Genomic DNA, 18197 nt, shown 5'->3' with positions numbered 1-18197 from the left:
CCCTTGTCTGCTCCAATTTATGTTTATCTCAAAAATGTTTTATAAACCCTCACACTTATTCGTCTATCTTTACTAATGTTCACAACAGCACTGTTTTTCAGGACAAAACAATTTCTACCAAAAGGGAACAAATTATTTATATCAAACAGTACTATCTCTAAAACTAGTATTTCACTAACAGAAAAAAATGTTTCAGGTTTTTCAAAGTCAATGGAGAACAAAAAGAAGTCAAGTATATGATTATTTTACTGTTCACATGATAATATGCTCATTTCACGTCAGCTTTTTCATTAGCAGTTATGGTTATTTCCAACATTTCTTATGAAAACATCATTACAGATTTTATCCATCATCTGAATCTTAGAAATGACATTGTACTTGATTTGCTTTATCAAATCTTCATCCATCCAATGTACTTTTACATAAAGAATACACGTGTAAAAAATAGGTTTGTGACTACTAACTACACAGGTAAGTAACGACATCTTAACAAAATTTTCCTGACATTGATTTTATTAATTTAGTGCACTACAAATCATGACCTAAGATTGCTATAATATAAAGAAATAAAATGTCAGCAAAGAAAACACAAACATTAAGTATCATAATATATTTTAAGTATTTAATTTCTTGCTTCTCACTGTAAAAAAAACTGTTTATAACTATAAACACAAGTATCTTCATAGATAGTGAAAAAAATTGAAATATACATGGTGGATGCAGTGGCTCTACACAAGGAGCCTGTCTTAAATCAAAAGATAAAAAGCAGGCTGAGGATGTGGCTCAGTGGTTGAGTGCCCCTGGGTTCAATCCCTAGTACAACACACACGCACGCGTGCACACACACACACACACACACACACACACAGCAGAGCAAATAGTTTGGCATTTCTTCTAATTTCCAGCTGGACCAATTTGTAACAAATGGGCTTTGAGTTTTCTTACTCTAAACAAGCAATATTTTAGTTCTAACATAACTATCAAGCCTCATCTTATTCTAACATGAAATTATATCTACCACATTGCAGAAAGTAATTATGAAACCTTCAACAATAAACAACATTCTTACATTCCTGCTATTTACTGTTCTCCCCATGGCACTTTGTTTCTCTGAAGAGTCTCCTTGCTTTTCTATTTGTTTCCTATTTTTTCTTTGCTCAAAAATAACACTTGGCTCCTTTTCCTCGACTTGCTGAACTATCTTCCCAAATACCCGACCTTCGTTCCCTGCAGCTCTGCTGCTGCAGAGCTACACGCAGGGCTGCCCTCTGCCCTCCACTCTCACTGCCCGCCTGGCACCCCAGGAGTAAGTTCCCACCTGTGCTCACTGGCACCCGTCTTCAGCCATCCTCTATTTCCTGCTCCTGGCAATCTTCTGAAACCCATTCTCTAAGCTCTAATGTCATCACAGTTGTAATGACAAATGACAGGAATCAATTACCACAAGGTGTGAGAGAAGGCTACTGTCTGTATAAATAATCATTTTAAACTTTACTATTACAAAATTAATGTGTTTAGTGGAGCTGGAATTCCAATGAATCTTTGAGTTTTCACAAGGATATTCTCATAGTTATTTGCATAATGTAAAATTTAAACAAGCAAAAACAAAATAACATACACAGTAAACATCTGAACAGGACAGACAACGTGTGTGTGTCACACATACACTGCGCGCACACAACTGAATCACGTCTCCCTCCCACTTCTGAGCCCCAGTTCTCCATCACAGCCGCTCTTTGTTCAGCCCTCTGAGGAGATTCTGTGTGTCTGTGTCGGCTGCTCTCCTGTGGTCAGGTCCTCCCAGGCATTCTGCCTTGGAGTTGGTCCTAAGAGGACATATACACTCCACCTTTCCCCATGGCTACGCTGTCACACAATGGTTCTTCCTTGAATACAACGCTACAATACAAAAAGGAGAAACCCCTCAGATTTAAGGCACAAACTGCTGGGGCTAGGCATGCCTGGCTTTTAGAAAGGTAACAAGGCACACCATATGTCATCTTCATACACATTAATAGTTCTGAAAGAGACAGTGCTGTCAACTGAGTTTCTCACAAAGTTAGGGAAAAATCTCCCAGTTTTTCAACCTATTTGCATTTTGGAACTAAGGATAAGAAACTATTCTTTTAAAAAAATTTTTTTTTCAGTTGTAGATGGACACAGTACCTTTACTTTATTTATTTTTATGTGGTGCTGAGGATAGAACCCAGTGCCCCACACATGCTAGGCAAGCGCCCTACCACTGAGCTACAACCCCAGCCCAAGAAAGCATTCTTTAAACAAAAGAATGGGTAGGTTATTGCCTTCCTATGTTTCCAAATTATTCTTAAAGGTTATCTTGAAGGTATGTATTTTGAATGGTATAGCTCAGAGAAAACTAGGCATCCTTTTTGACCAATCTCCTTTTACTACCAAAGGTCACTGAAGATGACCAACCAGGATCCAAATTCTTCAGGATAATTCTGATCTAAGTGTTTCTTTCCATCCCTATAACTACTGCTTCAGGTTCTCTTTCCTCACCTACATTACTGAAACAGCATCTTAACGGGTCTCAACAGCCCCTGCCTTGCTGTAGGTCACTGCATTCTCCATAATACTACAATGTTTTGCAAATGTATGCTTGGTCATGTCAATGCCTTTCTTAAAAACTTATTAGCAGCTTCCTTATTACCTGTATCTTGCCTGTACATAGCTTATATACAACAGGAAGTTACAGCAGTGGAAATGATGAACTGTTCACCTGGCTTCACTCACTATTAAACCACTTAATCTTTCCACCCAAAATGTTCCCTTTCTCCCATTCTCTTCTCAGTCTCCTCATCAAGCTAGCAAACAAACAAAGAACATCCTCCAGGACTCAGGTTAAACAGCATCTCCACCAAGCAAATTCCTCTTTCCCTACCATGGAAATCTTCCTGCATGCTCCCTTCACACACTGGGCAGGTCCCATCATGGGACATCACAATTCACTGTGAATGCGTCTTTTTTGCACTGATGCCACTGGAGTGGAACTCTTTGTGGGCATGCACTACATCTTAATCCTTCTATTCCAGCACCCACTAACAGGGTCTGAATTAGAATGTGTGACTGCCAAGAAGGGACTGAATTTGACCATCCTGAGACGAAGCTGGATGAAGAGTCAGCAGCAACCATCCCAGGCCTCTGAGGGCCTTCTCCAGCCCCTACCCACCCCAACACACACAAGACCAGGCACTTTGCAAGAGCCAGTGTTGCCTGGCACAGGAACAGCAGATGTGTGTGGGCACATGTGCAGCACAAACACAGGCGTAGGGCAGGCAGGGCCTTTGCTTTGGCTTCAGTCCTGTTTCTGAAGGGAGAAGACACAAAGGGAAGAGGTTGAGGACAGACTAGAAAGCGAGAGGCTTTCCATCCCCATTCTTAAGCTAACCCAGAAGAGGCCAAGACAGAACCTCAGCTTTCTCCTCTCCCTTTAGGTCAAGTTAGTAGCTACGGCAACCGAATGCTCCAAGGAAACACAAGGAAAACTTCAAGGTGTGTGAACATAGGAATGGGGGAAAGGCAAATAAAAGGAATTCACCTAGAGAAAACAGAAGAGAACGAACAAGAGTATTCTTTAAGTATATCTTAAAGAGAAGATTTGGAGAATCATGTAAGTGTCATTTGTAGATTCATATAAGTATGAAAATGCAAGTATGAATTAACATGTGACTGTAGGTATTAAAATAGAACAGCCTGAAAGAAAGAACTCAGCATTAGATTAAAAGCATATTAAGCACAGAGGACAAATCAATGAGATGAGAACCTGCATGGAAGAGCTACTCAAGAAGGCCTAGAGATGGCGTGGGAAAACAAAACAGGCAGAAGATAAAGTAAAAAACAGGAGTAGAGCATTCACATCTACATCACAGAAATCACAGAAGACCAAAGATAGAATGAACAGTAAGAAATGTTTTAAGAAATGGTAGGAATTTCCCAGACAAAAGAAATTTTCAAATCTCAGATTAGAAGGGCGCATGGAGTGTTGAACAGGATAATTACAGAAAAATTCACAGCAAAGCATATGAGAAGGGCACCTAAGAGTATTATGGATCTTAAATGCTTTTAGAAAAAAAAAAAAAAAGGAGAGAGAGAGAGAGACCCCTCCAAAAAGGAATAGTAGCACCAACATCAGATATGTCAACACTCAATGGAGTCACGACTCCCAAGATAATGTGTTCAAGAAAAAGAACTAGGGATCTAGAATTTATACCCAGCTACTAAGCTACTGTTTAAATAGAAGGAAAAAACTGATTCTCAGCATACAAGGCCCAGAAAATTCACCACATAACAAGATCATTTGAAAGAAGTCTTGGGGAAGGTAATACAGCAAGAAAAAGAAACTCTAGAAGAAGCAATAAGACAGAGCAGGCAGGAGGGCTGGCCTAGAACTCAGCATTTACGGATGCGAGCAACTGATGGCCAAGAAGAAAGTTAAAGGAAGGTCCTCCTCTCCATCCCTCCTCTCCATCTAGGGGAAAGGCCAGAGAAGACTCACCGCTAAGTCCAGCAACATGTTATTGACAAGAGACGGTACTACAAAACGATTCAGAAAGGTTTTTAAAATGGAATAGGAAAAACCACAAGCAGGTAAATATTAACCAAAAGAAAGACAAGAGGAAACTCCAATGACAAAATACACTGCAGTTCCTGTCCCCTCCAAATACATACATACACACAAAAAAGGATATTCTACTTGAGGAAAAAAGCACAATGGCTCGAGAGATTTTCGTTGATATCTACATTGGCTGCACACACACAAAGCTTAACACATATCACTGGGACACCGAAGTCTGAGCAAATTCTCCCTAAAAATCAGTTATTTACTCATACCTTGGGCAAAAAGACAAAGCAACGTGACCATTTCAAAACAACAAAAAATCCTGCATACTTAAGCAAAACACAAGAAGGCACTGTACATAATCCTGGTGCCAGAAGCAGAACACCTAAATCTGAACTTGAACTCAACTACAAAGCAGTCAAGGAGCTTGGATGACCATGCAGCCCTGAGGCTCAGACCTGAGGACTACATGACACCTGGAGTGCTGTGAAGAGTCAGTAAGAGAGTAAAGGTGTGAAAGAAAGGACGTCATGGCCGCTGGAGCTTAGATACCAGTCTTGGAGGTGATTCCCACAGTCCTGGTGAGTTTTTATGGACAGAGGGACCAGACCAAGATGCTGGCGGCCGGCAGGACCTTGCAGTAAAACCTGTCCTCCGCCTGGCCTGTCTCTAGAGCTGCCGCTGTCACGGCTTCATCAATACTGGTGCAACTCCTCTTGCCCTGTGCTGAAAGCAGACTTAATTCAATTATAGGTCTCAAAACTGATAAAATGGTCCTGAAGTGGAAAATGGGAAGGGATTATTGGCAAATGAATAAAGATTTGTATCGAACTAACACACAGGAGTACAGCAGGTCTTTTTTTAATCATTCCCTGTCTTAAATCTTCTGGGAACCATGAGTTTCCCTTCCCCTCATGCAGCACATCGATTTCTGAATTAGACTGCAATATTAAATAATTAATATACTTGCCATGATTGATGTTCTACATTAGCTGAATATTAGGTTATCAATCAAAATCCACTTGGTTTAATGTAATAATATTGAAAAAGTGTCCTGGGCTGCTCATCCAATTTGTAGTTGAGGCAGCACAGATCGTAATGCTGGCACACACAAGGCTCTGAAGCAGGAAACACAGTGCTCAACACGTATGAGGCAGACATTTTGAAACTGTCAGGGACAAGGCGAGGTTGTCCTGACTAAACCACGTGGCGCCTGTCACCCTCAATCTTCAATTATGCCATGGCAGGCAAGAGAAAAACTAAAAGTTAGATATCATTTGACCTCTGTTGCAAACAAATTCCATTATTTTGCAAAAACAAACATGTTCCAAACCCAAAAACTACAGCTATGATAAAACTGACATCCCCTTACCAAACCTGTAAAGAGAAGGTGAGTTCTGTTCAGACCTGGCTTAACTAGGAAGGAAGTGCACCAAGTGATCCTGCAGGTGTTTAATGGAATAAGGGACTCAGGTCAAGGACCACAATTAATACTGGCTTTGTTTAAAAAAAAAAATCATATTCCTTCTGATTATGGCATTCTCTTTTATACTCAGCATTTTGTATCCATACTTGTCAAAATATTAGCTTAGAAAAAATTTAATTACCTGCTTCTCATACTAAAAGTTAAGCAATTATTCTGATCATTCCCTAGTAAATCAATCCAAAATCTACAATAAATTTGCTTATAAAAGTGATATTTTAAAATACATTTAATAAGTAAAGAATATCCAAAAGAAAAGTGACCTTTAGGGAGAAGAGTAGAAACTTCAAATAAATATAAATCAAAACCATTTCATAGAAGAAGCCAAAATTCCCATGAGTTTTGTTATAAAACACTCATGAACCATAATGTCATCTCTGAAATAGTATTAAGGCATCATTTCAATGACCAAGTCCTTAATAAATAAAATATTACATAGATTTATTATATAACACGTTATCCTGTATAAATGTATATGTACATGGTAATTAAAAATAGAGTAACTCTTAAATGAAATTTTACACTAAATGTCATGCATTAAGCACACTATTTACCTTTAAAGGGTCACTGTGCTACAGTTCTCTGTGGCTTGAGGAGCTAATATCACAGTAACATTGAATTTTCTCTTTTGTAATACAGAATCTGGTTTTTTTTTTTTTTGGTTTTGTTTTAATATGATGGCAGTCAAAGCTTGTAAAAGTCTGAATACATGAACCATAAAGCTATCTAAAGAGAAAGCTATCTAAAGGGTTGGGGATACAGCTCAGTGGGTAGAGTGCTTGCCTTGCAAGCACAAGCCCCTGGGTTCAATCCCCAGCACACAAACAACAACAACAAAAAAAGTTATCTAAAAATCTTCCATCTCAGACAATAATTGACACATGTACATAATTTACATATGTTAAATTATTTTATATATCAAATGTTATTAATGAAAATTTGGATAACATACAAACCTAAGAAAAACATGAATTAAAATTTCAGCTCAAGTATTTTTAACTAAATGTATGATCTTTGTGTTACCTTTTAATTTTCTCATCTTCAATTCAAATCAAGGATTAAAAAGATAGTCAGCATATAAAGAATTTAGAAGTCATTCAATAACCACTAATGAAAATGACAAACTAATAATCGATTGCAAACCACTTTCAAAATAAGAATTATCCTTTATAGAAATTTTAGCTTTTTAATCACCTTGAAGTCTACTTCAACTATAATACGCATAAATTAATGTCAGTCTCATTTTCAAACATTAAATATATTGAGAGAGCTTGGCCCCATGACTGTGTTCAATAAGAGTGCTATGTAACAGATCTTGCCCCATGGTCACATCCAATAAGAGCATACATAATCCTGATACAAACATGAATATTCTCATCTTTTTTGGAAGAAGGTAGGAATAAAGTGTGTTGGAAAACAAACAAATTTCCCAATTGCCTAATTTTTAAAAATATTTTAACTCAGTTGAAAAAGAATTCTCAGTAATTTTCTCTTGGTAGGAGAATAGCTTGCAAATTAGCAATTCCAAATGTACATATGCTCTTGTTACTGCTGTTTGGAGTGCTGGTTTTCACGTGTCTGCCTTTTATGAGTAGTTTTGACCTGACCTATTTCCACCCATAATAAGCACTGCTCCAGAACTTATAAATCATCTGCACAGACAGGTATGCTATGGTTAATGTATTTAGAATGTATTCTTCTCTTTTTAAGACCCTTTAGTTAGTTTTACAGACAACTATTTGTGAGCATCCACAATGTCAGGTTAAGTTTAAATTAAACAAACTGAACAGCCATGGACTTATGATACACAATGAGCTCATTCCAACAAGTTGAATGCCTAAGTTAGTATCGGTTAAGCCATTTATAATTAGGTTAACAGGTTCTGAATTCATGGCAAGGGTTTGTAGGGGAAGAGAAGAGATTTCAAAACTTACGAAGTCATGCTCTAGATGACAATCTCAGACAGATGAATCTTAAGAATTTATCCTCAGTAGATTTAAGCTAAAATGACTGACAAAGGAAGTTCATTGAACGTGAGAGCAAGGAACAGAAAGAAACTTGAAACATTAAGAAGAACATAAAGCACAACAGAAATGCTATATATTTAAGTGCATTTCGATTCCTAAGTCTGTGACAAATTCTGAGTTATAACAACATCGACAAAAAGCATATGAAGCATTAAGATGTGGTATCTATGTTGTAGATGTTTAAAGTTGTATTGTCAAGCCAAGACGAATATATGAAATAGCTGATGTCAACCCCGGGCAGGGGAAATGCCTGCCACATGTGCCACTTTATCTTCTGTTTCCCACATTCGCAGCCGATGGGACCACCCCACCTCTGAGGTCAGGAACAATTCAAGCTTTCTCAGCACACAGCTGCTCCAGGTATCTTGGCCAGTCATGCAGTGTTAGCAGGTGAAATGCATCCCATTTGCCATCACTCCTACTTCAGTCTGTGTCCTTGACGTAGTTCAAGAAATTCAAAAAGGAGAAACTGCCACATGTGTTAGAGTGGTTGGGAAAGAATTCAAAGACAGATGAATATTAGCTGGACCCTAAAGAATTGGCTGCATTTGGATAGACAATAAATAGAGAAAAGGAGGCAGGAGTGTGAGCAAAAAGGTTCAGCAGATCATGAGAGAGGTAAAGCATGAAAAGTGGGCTGCCCAGAAAAGATGCATTCAAAGGTCATATAACCTTAACCTTTTCATTTAAAATAATGTCATTATTTAAGCTTTCAGTCCATGATATATGGTTGTGTATGCTGTCTACCATGAAAAAAGAAAAAACCCAGGAGGCAAGCAGAAGCTCAACACTATTTTCCCTGGCCATTGAGGGCGTCATGGCATGGTGCTGCACACACAGGAGGAAGGGACGCTTTCCTCACGTGTCCAGATACCATATGGCTAGCAATGGCCTTGCAAGTCATGAATGCTTACTGCAGAAAAATCTATACTCACATCTGGCTCTGATGAAGAAAATAAAGGTCATCTAAAAAAAAAAATTCCACCAGCCAAAGATACTAGCTTCAGTGTGTTCTACTCTTTCCTCCAAACATTCTTATGTATGCAAACGCAATTATTTTTCTTACACAAATGAAATCATCATTGATCTATTATGTGGCTTAAATTTTTAATTACTTATATATTATAAAGTTTCAAGTGACAAAATAATCGCATATAATATTTTTAATGTTTACTTGTCATTCTGGTCATAGATACAAAGTTAACTTATCCCTCATTGTTAGACTTTTGGATTATTTCTGATTCTTATAAATAAAACTGGCTTATAAAAAAATCAATCATTAGATTACAAATCATTTATGAATTCTATATAATTTTTATTTCATTTGAAAGATTGAGATTAAGTAATTTTTAAAAGGGAAAATAAACCACCACAGTTCATCCCTACTACATTATTAACCTAAGTAATTTAAATTTATGTTTATGAGCAATTCTTATTAATTTATAGAAATGACTTAAATTACCATTATAATTGTAGATACTACAAGTAAAACTCCTACTTTCAAAAAAGTTCACTATTGTAGAATTATATCCTAACAACTACCTAAAAGCAGTATCTGCCAATAAGTACAACAGTGAACAATTTCAAATGGGTTATATGTAAAGATAGTCTACTAATGCCTTCAGCTGCTGCAGTTGAGAGAAAGTGCAGCACCTGCACATCTCACAAATTCCAGGGACACAGAGATCAATTATCCAATGTCCTCACTACCGAAGTCTTTTGATGCTATTCTATTCCTTCCGAGGCTCTCCTATCTAACCAGTTTGATGACACTTCAGCAGGGAACAGAAGACAAAGGGGTGACATGAAGCAGGTGTGCATCCAGCTCCACCAGCATCAACTAAAATGTTTTACCTCTTTAGTGAATCAAACTAAAACCCTCAGCCTAGAATTGAGGTCCTCTGCTATTTCCTAAAGACCTCTTCACATTTGCCAGTGCTATTTGTCAGTTAACCTCCCTTCTGATTGTGCCTTTGAGGACCTACTGAACAGCATGTGCCACACACTGTACTAATAGCTGTAAGTGAATTCACTCATTTAACTGTTATAAGTTATAAAAATATATGATCATTATCCCTATTTTATAGATGAGCTAAATAGGCTTAGATCAAGCAGATCACACAGTACCCTCCTCAGCTAATAAAGCAAGATTTAAACCCACACCATCTGAGTTCACTGCCTAAACTGTAGTTAAGGGAAAGGTATTACTGTTGATAAATAATGTCAACAATGAAAGAAAATAATATTCCTCTATTCCTGAATTGGAAGCATGAATGGAAAAGAAATAACAAAGCAGAGAGGAGTTAAGTGAAAACAAACTCTGACCCTTATCAACAGGCTTACATGCACCCATCTCCGACCCTGCTCAGCATTTATAACCTCATTAAATTCTCCCAATAGTCACGAAAAGAAAAATCTGAGGAAAAGGCTAACACACATTTCAGGAAATACTAAAGCACACAGTGAAAGTCTGCAAAATACAACTAAAAGCCATCGTACACCTAGCAATCAGACAACGATCAACACAAAAGATGTGCCCACTTCTGGCAAAGGTGCAAGGAATCACATGGGACAGAAAACAAAAATTTTCCAGAGGGCAACTGGCACAGCACCTCAAAATTTTTAATGCACATGAAACCTTTGACTTGACAGTTCTATTTCTCTAGGCTGATTCCAATGATATCACAAATATTAATCACTTTGTTGTATTTAATGCAAAAAAAAAAAAACAGGATACAAACCAAACACTCAACACTGGCAAACTGTCACATAAAATATGATTAATAGCCATACAACAGAAAACTATATCGTCATTAAATATACTTCCATGAAACTGATCTTGTGATATAAGTCTTTTTTTAAAGCACATTACAAAAAGGTATGATGTTAAGAGTTGTAAAAAGGGTTTTATGAAGCCTGTGTACACTGTGGTTTCACACGTGTATTCAAAAAGATACAAACAAAAATGCAGACAGTATTTAGCAGTGGGATTGCACATACGTTCTAATTCTTTGCTTTTATGTTTTCTAAAATGTCTTGTATGAAAACACCTCACTGTTGGTCCAATAGAAAAGTATTTTTTAAAGTTCTCATAGCAGCTTTAAGGACTTACACATTATCATCCATTGAATAAAGGATCTGAGGCTTGGAGTAAGAGACTAACTTGATGAAACAGCAGAGACTGCTATGATTCCAAAGCTAATACCCTTTCTCTTACAATAAAAATACTACCTGGTATATTAGATAAGTCAGAGTTTATATTGAGTCCACATTTTTCCTGTTCTCTATACCACTGAAAGACTTTCTCACCAACTGCTTGGGCACATGCCTATTACCTTCAGTAATCGCTTTAAAGCCCTGTCTACCTTTCTGTGCAACTTTCTACCATCTACAAGGCTTAAGACAAATAGAATCTTCCTAAATGTGGTATTTGATTATACAGACAGATGAATTCAATTTCAAATTGGAGTATGTGAAATAGAATAAAGATAATGGACATAGTTAGGTCCATGATGCATGAGACAAAAACAAATGGTGAACTCTTCAACGATCTGTCCAGAGTGCTCCAAGTTCTGGCACTTCACCTCCTTCCCACTCTATTTATATTAGATTTGGCTCGTTCCACTTCATACCAAAATCTGCACAATACTCTTCTCCCTAACATCAATGTCTTCAGACTCCATGTTCATGTCACTGACTGCTAAAAACTACCATATGTAGCTAGCAAGTTTCTATTACCCAAAATATTTCTTCCAACCAGTCCCATACCACCTCCATAATACTCATCATACATTATCAACCTAAAACAGCCCTCCTGTCTACAACATTAAATTCTCATGTTAATTGTACAAAAACAAATTAATCCCACTCCTGCTATGTTCATGACAATTTCTTTCATCTCTACGCTTACAGTTGCTCCTTGACATTTAATAGGTAAGTGCTAGATCTTTGCAAATGTCCCAACTTGGCAATGCATGACATGTGGAAAGTGAGCAGTACTTTGCACTTAGCAAGTATTACTAATTACTGTCAACATCACTACCATGCAGACTCTGCCAGAGATTCTGCTCAATACCTCAGTTGAAGGAGAATGCTACTGAGAAGACAGCTGGTCTCATTCATTAGCTGAATGACATGACTCCTGCGCACATCCTCACAGAGCATGTACCTTAGAGAGCACGTTCCAGGAGAAACCTCAAGAACAACAGGCCATGAAGACACCTTTGAACAGACGGGATGAACAGTCTGTGGATTCTAAGGTTGGCTGCACTGCCCTCATCCACAACCACATTTGGGCACATAGCTGTGCTTCCCATGCCAATTATGTATTTAGGTAGACCTGCCTTATTACCACATGTATCTTTCTGATATGCATAAATCCTTGGTATGCAATGTTCATCAGACTAATATTCCATGAAGTATACATTAAGGATAAAATTCTTCAGACCTTGGGGTACAAAGATTAAACTAAAACAAATTTACTTACATATCATTAACAATAACTACCATTCACCAAATCAGAACTAGAAGATCCCTGAAAGTCATTCACCCTCTTTTCCCAACCAAAAAGAATGATTATAATATTTGTGGGTTATGTTCTTATTTAGTCTCTACACCCAATGAGGAATAAGTTCTTTCATAAGGCAATCTCATTTCTGTGAACAATACTAACAGTCTAAAAATGTCCTCTTTATGTTGTAAGGGAAGAAAAATGATTTTTTCTTCACCTTCACAAGTTCTTAGTTGGAATGGACTCTTGTAACAAGACACATGAACAAAAGAAATAACAGAAATTTATTAATATGTATGTTTTACATATTTGTAGAAGACACCTAAGAAGTGGGTAGTTCTCAAAGAGATGACTTTGAATTCTAGTTTACAGAGCATCTTCAAAGAATGGTTAATATTAGAGAAATGACAAGACAAAAGAAAACAGCTTGGAGGCTCTAGGGGTGGCAACTTGGTGGGAGGCAAAAAAAAAAAAAAATGGCAGATAAAGGCTAGTTGGCAAAGTCTGTTGATGTCAATTCCTCTGGTACCATCCTTAGGTCCACAAGGTCCAAAGTTGTCTCTAGTGATGAACCTGAGCTCTCCCTGGTAGTAGGTCTTTGTAAACCCAGGTCCTGCTTTGAGGTAAACAATGGGAGGACAGAAATGTTCCTGCATCAGGTTCTCTGAATTGCCTTCAGCTCAACCATCTCCTATTTTGGGGTGGCATATTCTGGTCTGCCCAAACCGAAATTGACTTCTCCATTACTTTACCCACTAATTCTCATGCTTATTAGCATTTAGGACAATCCTGATATTATGCTGGGTGCCATGATTAACAGGAACAAATGTTCATTCCAACCCTAAAGGGATTTATAGTCTCATCAGGCAAAGAGAAGTAAATAAACAGTGTGATTAACTATTATGAACTGTCAGAATTCAAATTTCAGGGGGTGGGGGACTTTGAGGATAGAAAGAGTGGAAACTGTAGGCAGTAGACTCCAAGAAATACTCAAAGAAAGAGATGCAAAGGCCAGCACCACCACCTGGGTCCTGGATCAGCTCCTTTGGAGTCCTTGAAGGCATCACTGCTTCAGTCACCTGTTCTGAACCAACCAACCCACAGCCACTGAGAAACACTTGAGCAATCCAGGGTGGAGGTAGACAAGCAGGACCAGTTGACCTGGAAGTAGCAACTGTGCCTTTATTCATGCGTTTGTTCCATTTTCCTTTCAGAACAACCTGGGCAACAGTCAAGTAGATGAAGTGCAGGGCAGGAGCGGGTGGGCAGACTCAGGTCACTTCTGCCTTTGTGCGGAAAAGGTCAGGAATGGAAAAGGACCAAATCAAAGTAAAGTATACCAGCCCCAAAGGAGGCCTCTGAATGAAGAAGATTAGGAATGCAGACATGCAGGAGGTGGGAGTGTGTGGCAGACTCTGGCTGTGCCTCCCTGCAGAAAACAGCAACGCACAGGATGTGCACCAAGTCTGGTATGAGACCAGCCAGGCCAAACCTCATACAGAATGCTACAAAGTGCAGAGGGGTTCCCTCCTCATAAACCCATTTTAAAGTTGAAAACATCATCAGACAAAAATGCTCTTAATACAGATATCCTACAGTGACATGTGGCTCACTGGGAGCTGCTGCTCTCTGCTACAGCCCAGGTGTGGGAGAGTCTCCGACAGCAGTCTGCTGCCCTGAGAAACAATCTACTCAAAACTCAGTACAGTTCCTACGAATGTGGGCTGCTTCAGACCATTCCAAAAGTCAAGAAATCACAGGGTGAAACACCGTTGAGTCCGAACTGTGTGCAACTGCTGGGTCTGCACAGTCACAGAAGCTTGGCTGGACCCAGATTCCTCACCCACCATTCCCTTACCTGCACTTGCCTTCAGGCAAACTTTGGAAAGAGGATTACATTCTAACCTCCCACCACGTCCCCAAGTCACTTGCTCCAGTAAGCCACAGTTTTTCCAAGTTACCAAACACAAACACGGCTTTCATTATCCAATTCCTGACACGCTTCCTGAAGTCTCGGATATTGTCCAATATTCCCTCCTTCACACCCTCTTCTCATTTGTCTTCCGTGAAGCTACTTCATTCACATTTTCCACGTTTTCTTCCTTCTTTCTTTTTTTTTGGCTGTACTGAGGTCTAACTAACAGAGGGTCGTGCACTTGCTGCACAAGCACCCAATTGGTGAACTATACCCTGGGGCCAGGAACCTTCCCTGCTGGGGTTACCACCCACATGTGATGGGATGCACATAGGAACTGCAGTGTGGACTACTCTCTGAATTAAAGAGCAATACATCATGTCTAGCACACTGTTGAAGCCAGAATTGGGACAGGCAGTAAGTGTAGAAATAGGGGATCGGGTCAAATCCAAAGGAAGGCCATGAAAGCCATCTGCCTCTGGAAGTTGGAGACTGCCCCTGGGAGAACGGAATGTCAAGGATCCCCAGAGCCCATTGATTACCAAATTTACCTGCCTTTATCAAGGACTGCTAGCAAAAGCAGGGAGCTGCTAATTAATGCCCCCTGGGCCCTTACCTGCCTGAACCACCTTGGCCCTCCCCCTGCCCATGGCTTCTCACTTTATGCAAAACCAGGCCTAGTCACATAGGCAGGAAGGAGATAAACGGGGAGAGAACTGGAGAACAAGAGAGACCTTAACCTATAAAAGATGTAGGGTGCGCTCACTTCTGGGGACTTTAGATATCAGCCATGGCCCCCTTCTCCCTCCCTGGAGAACTCTGTATTATTACTTTTAAATAAAACCTGCTTAATATGCTTGCCTTGGCGTGCTTCACTAGTGTTCAAACTTCAACATTAGAGGGAGCAGAACTCGTCACCAGTAAACAGTGGTATCACTGTGATGCCATTATAGCTGTGTTCAAAGGACACAATGTGTGGCACTGCCTGACGAGCACTCGGCACATTACCAGCCTCACCGGAGAGGGCAGCAGTCACAAAATCAGAAAACTCAACGTGGAGCATCTCATTCCAGAAGAATTTCTTTCCAAAAATAAAAATGAGTTCTTCAGTAGCATATGTGTTAGTCACTGAATGAAAACTGTTTACCAGTGAGATATCTGAATCGTGATAGACTGCATTAACCAAAGGAATGTGTCCAAGGAAAACAAACGGTTTAAAAACTATCAACCTTTCGAAACAACAGTTGCTCAAAAAGTTAAGGACATGGGGAATATCCTCAAGAGTCAAAGTAAAAGATAAGGCAAAATGACCCCTTATCTTTGGCTCCTGATGAATCCACAGATGTTAACAGACACTGCCCAGTGGTTGTGTATGGAGAAGGCAATGCTTCATTTGAAGTGGCTTAAGAATTGGTCTCTATGATCAGTTAGATTACAAATGTTGCCCGATGGCTCCTGTGTTGAAAGCTTGGTCCTCAATGCAACCATGTTCAGAGATGAAGCTTCAGGACTGGACCATAAGGGCTATGACCTTGTCAATGGATTAGTTCACTGAGGGACCCACAACTGAATGGATGATTGGAAGATGGACTACACAGAGGGGACCTAGATGAAGGAAGTGGGCCTTGGGGGACATGCCTTGGGGAGCATATATGTCCCCCATTTTATCTGTCTGTCTCTCATCTTCCGGGCTACCATGACTCTCCCCATCATGAAGTTCTGCCTCATCTCAGGCCCAGAGCAATGAAGCTGGCTACCATGGACTCAGACCTCTGAAGCCATGAGTCAAAGTTTGTCGCAGGATTTTTGTCAGTGATGAACAGCTGATTAACCTAGATAGTCTACCTAGAACACAGAACCTTTTTAAGGAAACAGAAAACAGTAATTTGATACAAACTTACGTGGAATCTGCTAAGATTTGTTTCATTTCATGGTGGTTAAAAAAAGAGAAGAAGCTTACCTGAATAAATTTGCAAAGCCTGCAAAAACACGAGCCTGTGTGAAAATTTAAAGTCTACAGTTACTCATTATATTATTTATCAGCAAATGTTCTGCAAAATACTTGACTGTATCGTGTGGTTTGAACCTACAGTGTCAACAGTAAACTTTATTTGTCCTTATGAACTTGCATGTTGTTGGTTTTACAAAGTTTTGACAGAAATAGAAGCTTCGTAGACTGATTTCCCTAACATACAGCAGTGATATTTTAACAATGATAAAGCTTTATTGTGATTTTCACACGAAGTTTCAAGACAAAGTTTTCTTAGAACCACTTTCAACCACTTTTATCACACACTAAATGGCTCTGGAAATTAGCTTATGCTATAGACTTAATAATGTTTCTTAATAAACTCAACCTAAAATTACAAGGCAAAATGATACTTACATGTAAACTTTATACCACTGTCAGAAAACACTGACACTATTTAAGTCTCAAAGGTCGGTCAAGCAGTTCCAATGCTGTCAAAAGAGAAAGCAAGAAGCTCTCAACTGCCACATGCACATCAAGGAGATTCATTTCTGATGTGCTTCAAAAATCAGAGTTCCTGCAATATTTTTCTGACTATGATCCAAGTGCAAAGGAAATTTCCAAGTTCCACAATCCATTTAACTACAATTAAGGAGAATTCACGTCAACTGGAAGTGATCAATATGCAACATAATAAAATAAGAGACAGAAAATAATATAATGGAATTATGTTTCCTAAGCACATTCAATTGAAATCAGAAGCTCATGGACTGTGATCAGACCTGGCAGTACATACCTTTGTGAAAAGATACTTTCTTTCAATGATAAAATATTTAATATCTCATTAAACATCAGCATTAACATAATATTTGTATACAATTCTGATCACAGTAAACACTTAGAACCCCAATTCAGGTAAAAATTCTCTCCAAACACAATTCTGTTTTCTCATATACTTTTACTACAATAATTACTATTATGTTTTGAGTTTTGTCAATAAAAATTGGTTACACTTATTATAAATATATAAATATATAAAAACAGCTACAATATCAATTCTGTCTCTTAGTCTAAAATATTTGTTATCTGACCCTTCACTGAAGAAGTTTGCTGTTGGGTGGTCACAATCATTTAAATTCCCCTCCTGCTCAAGTTATACATTCATCTGAGGTTAATCTGGCTTTGTGACATGTAGGGATGGGTGGTCAGAGGCAAATGGAGATTTGTTGTTTTCATCTTATTTTAATAATTTCATGACAATCTACTGACATGTCAAAGTCCAAACAGCAAATAATAGATACAAATTTTAAAAAGGAAAATGCAACAAAAATACAAAGGAGAGATAAATTTAAAGTTGAGAATTTAAAGCTGAGTGTGGTGGGGCACACCTGTAATCCCAGCTACTCAGGAGACAAAGACAGGAGGATCGCAAATCCAAGGCCAGCCTAGGTAACTCAGCAAGACCCCATCTCAAAAATAAAACTAAAAAGGGCTGGGAAGTAGCTCCATAACAGAGTGCCTGCCTAGCACATGCAGGGCTAGGCAGGTTTCATCCCCACACCAGAAATAGAAAAAGCTGAGCACTTCACACCTTCTCCCATCAGCCTTCTACTTTACATATTGAAAAGGTAAGAATTTTATTAATTTTACGTAATAAAAATATTAGCTGAAAATCTAAAGAAAATGATCACCAAAAATGAAAATAAACTAAACT

At 38.7% G+C, this 18197-nt stretch overlaps 1 protein-coding gene across 1 annotated transcript in view; it reads right to left on the bottom strand.

Moving 5' to 3' along the window:
• The window catches only part of Rsrc1 (arginine and serine rich coiled-coil 1), a 337535-nt gene that overhangs the window by 173706 nt on the left and 145632 nt on the right, over window positions 1-18197 (bottom strand). The window lies entirely within an intron of this gene.

This window comes from Sciurus carolinensis, chromosome 9, assembly GCF_902686445.1.
Source record: "Sciurus carolinensis chromosome 9, mSciCar1.2, whole genome shotgun sequence".
Taxonomy (NCBI): domain Eukaryota; kingdom Metazoa; phylum Chordata; class Mammalia; order Rodentia; family Sciuridae; genus Sciurus; species Sciurus carolinensis.
The sequence above is the reverse complement of the archived record's forward strand: the minus strand, read 5'-3'. Positions and strand labels throughout refer to the sequence as shown.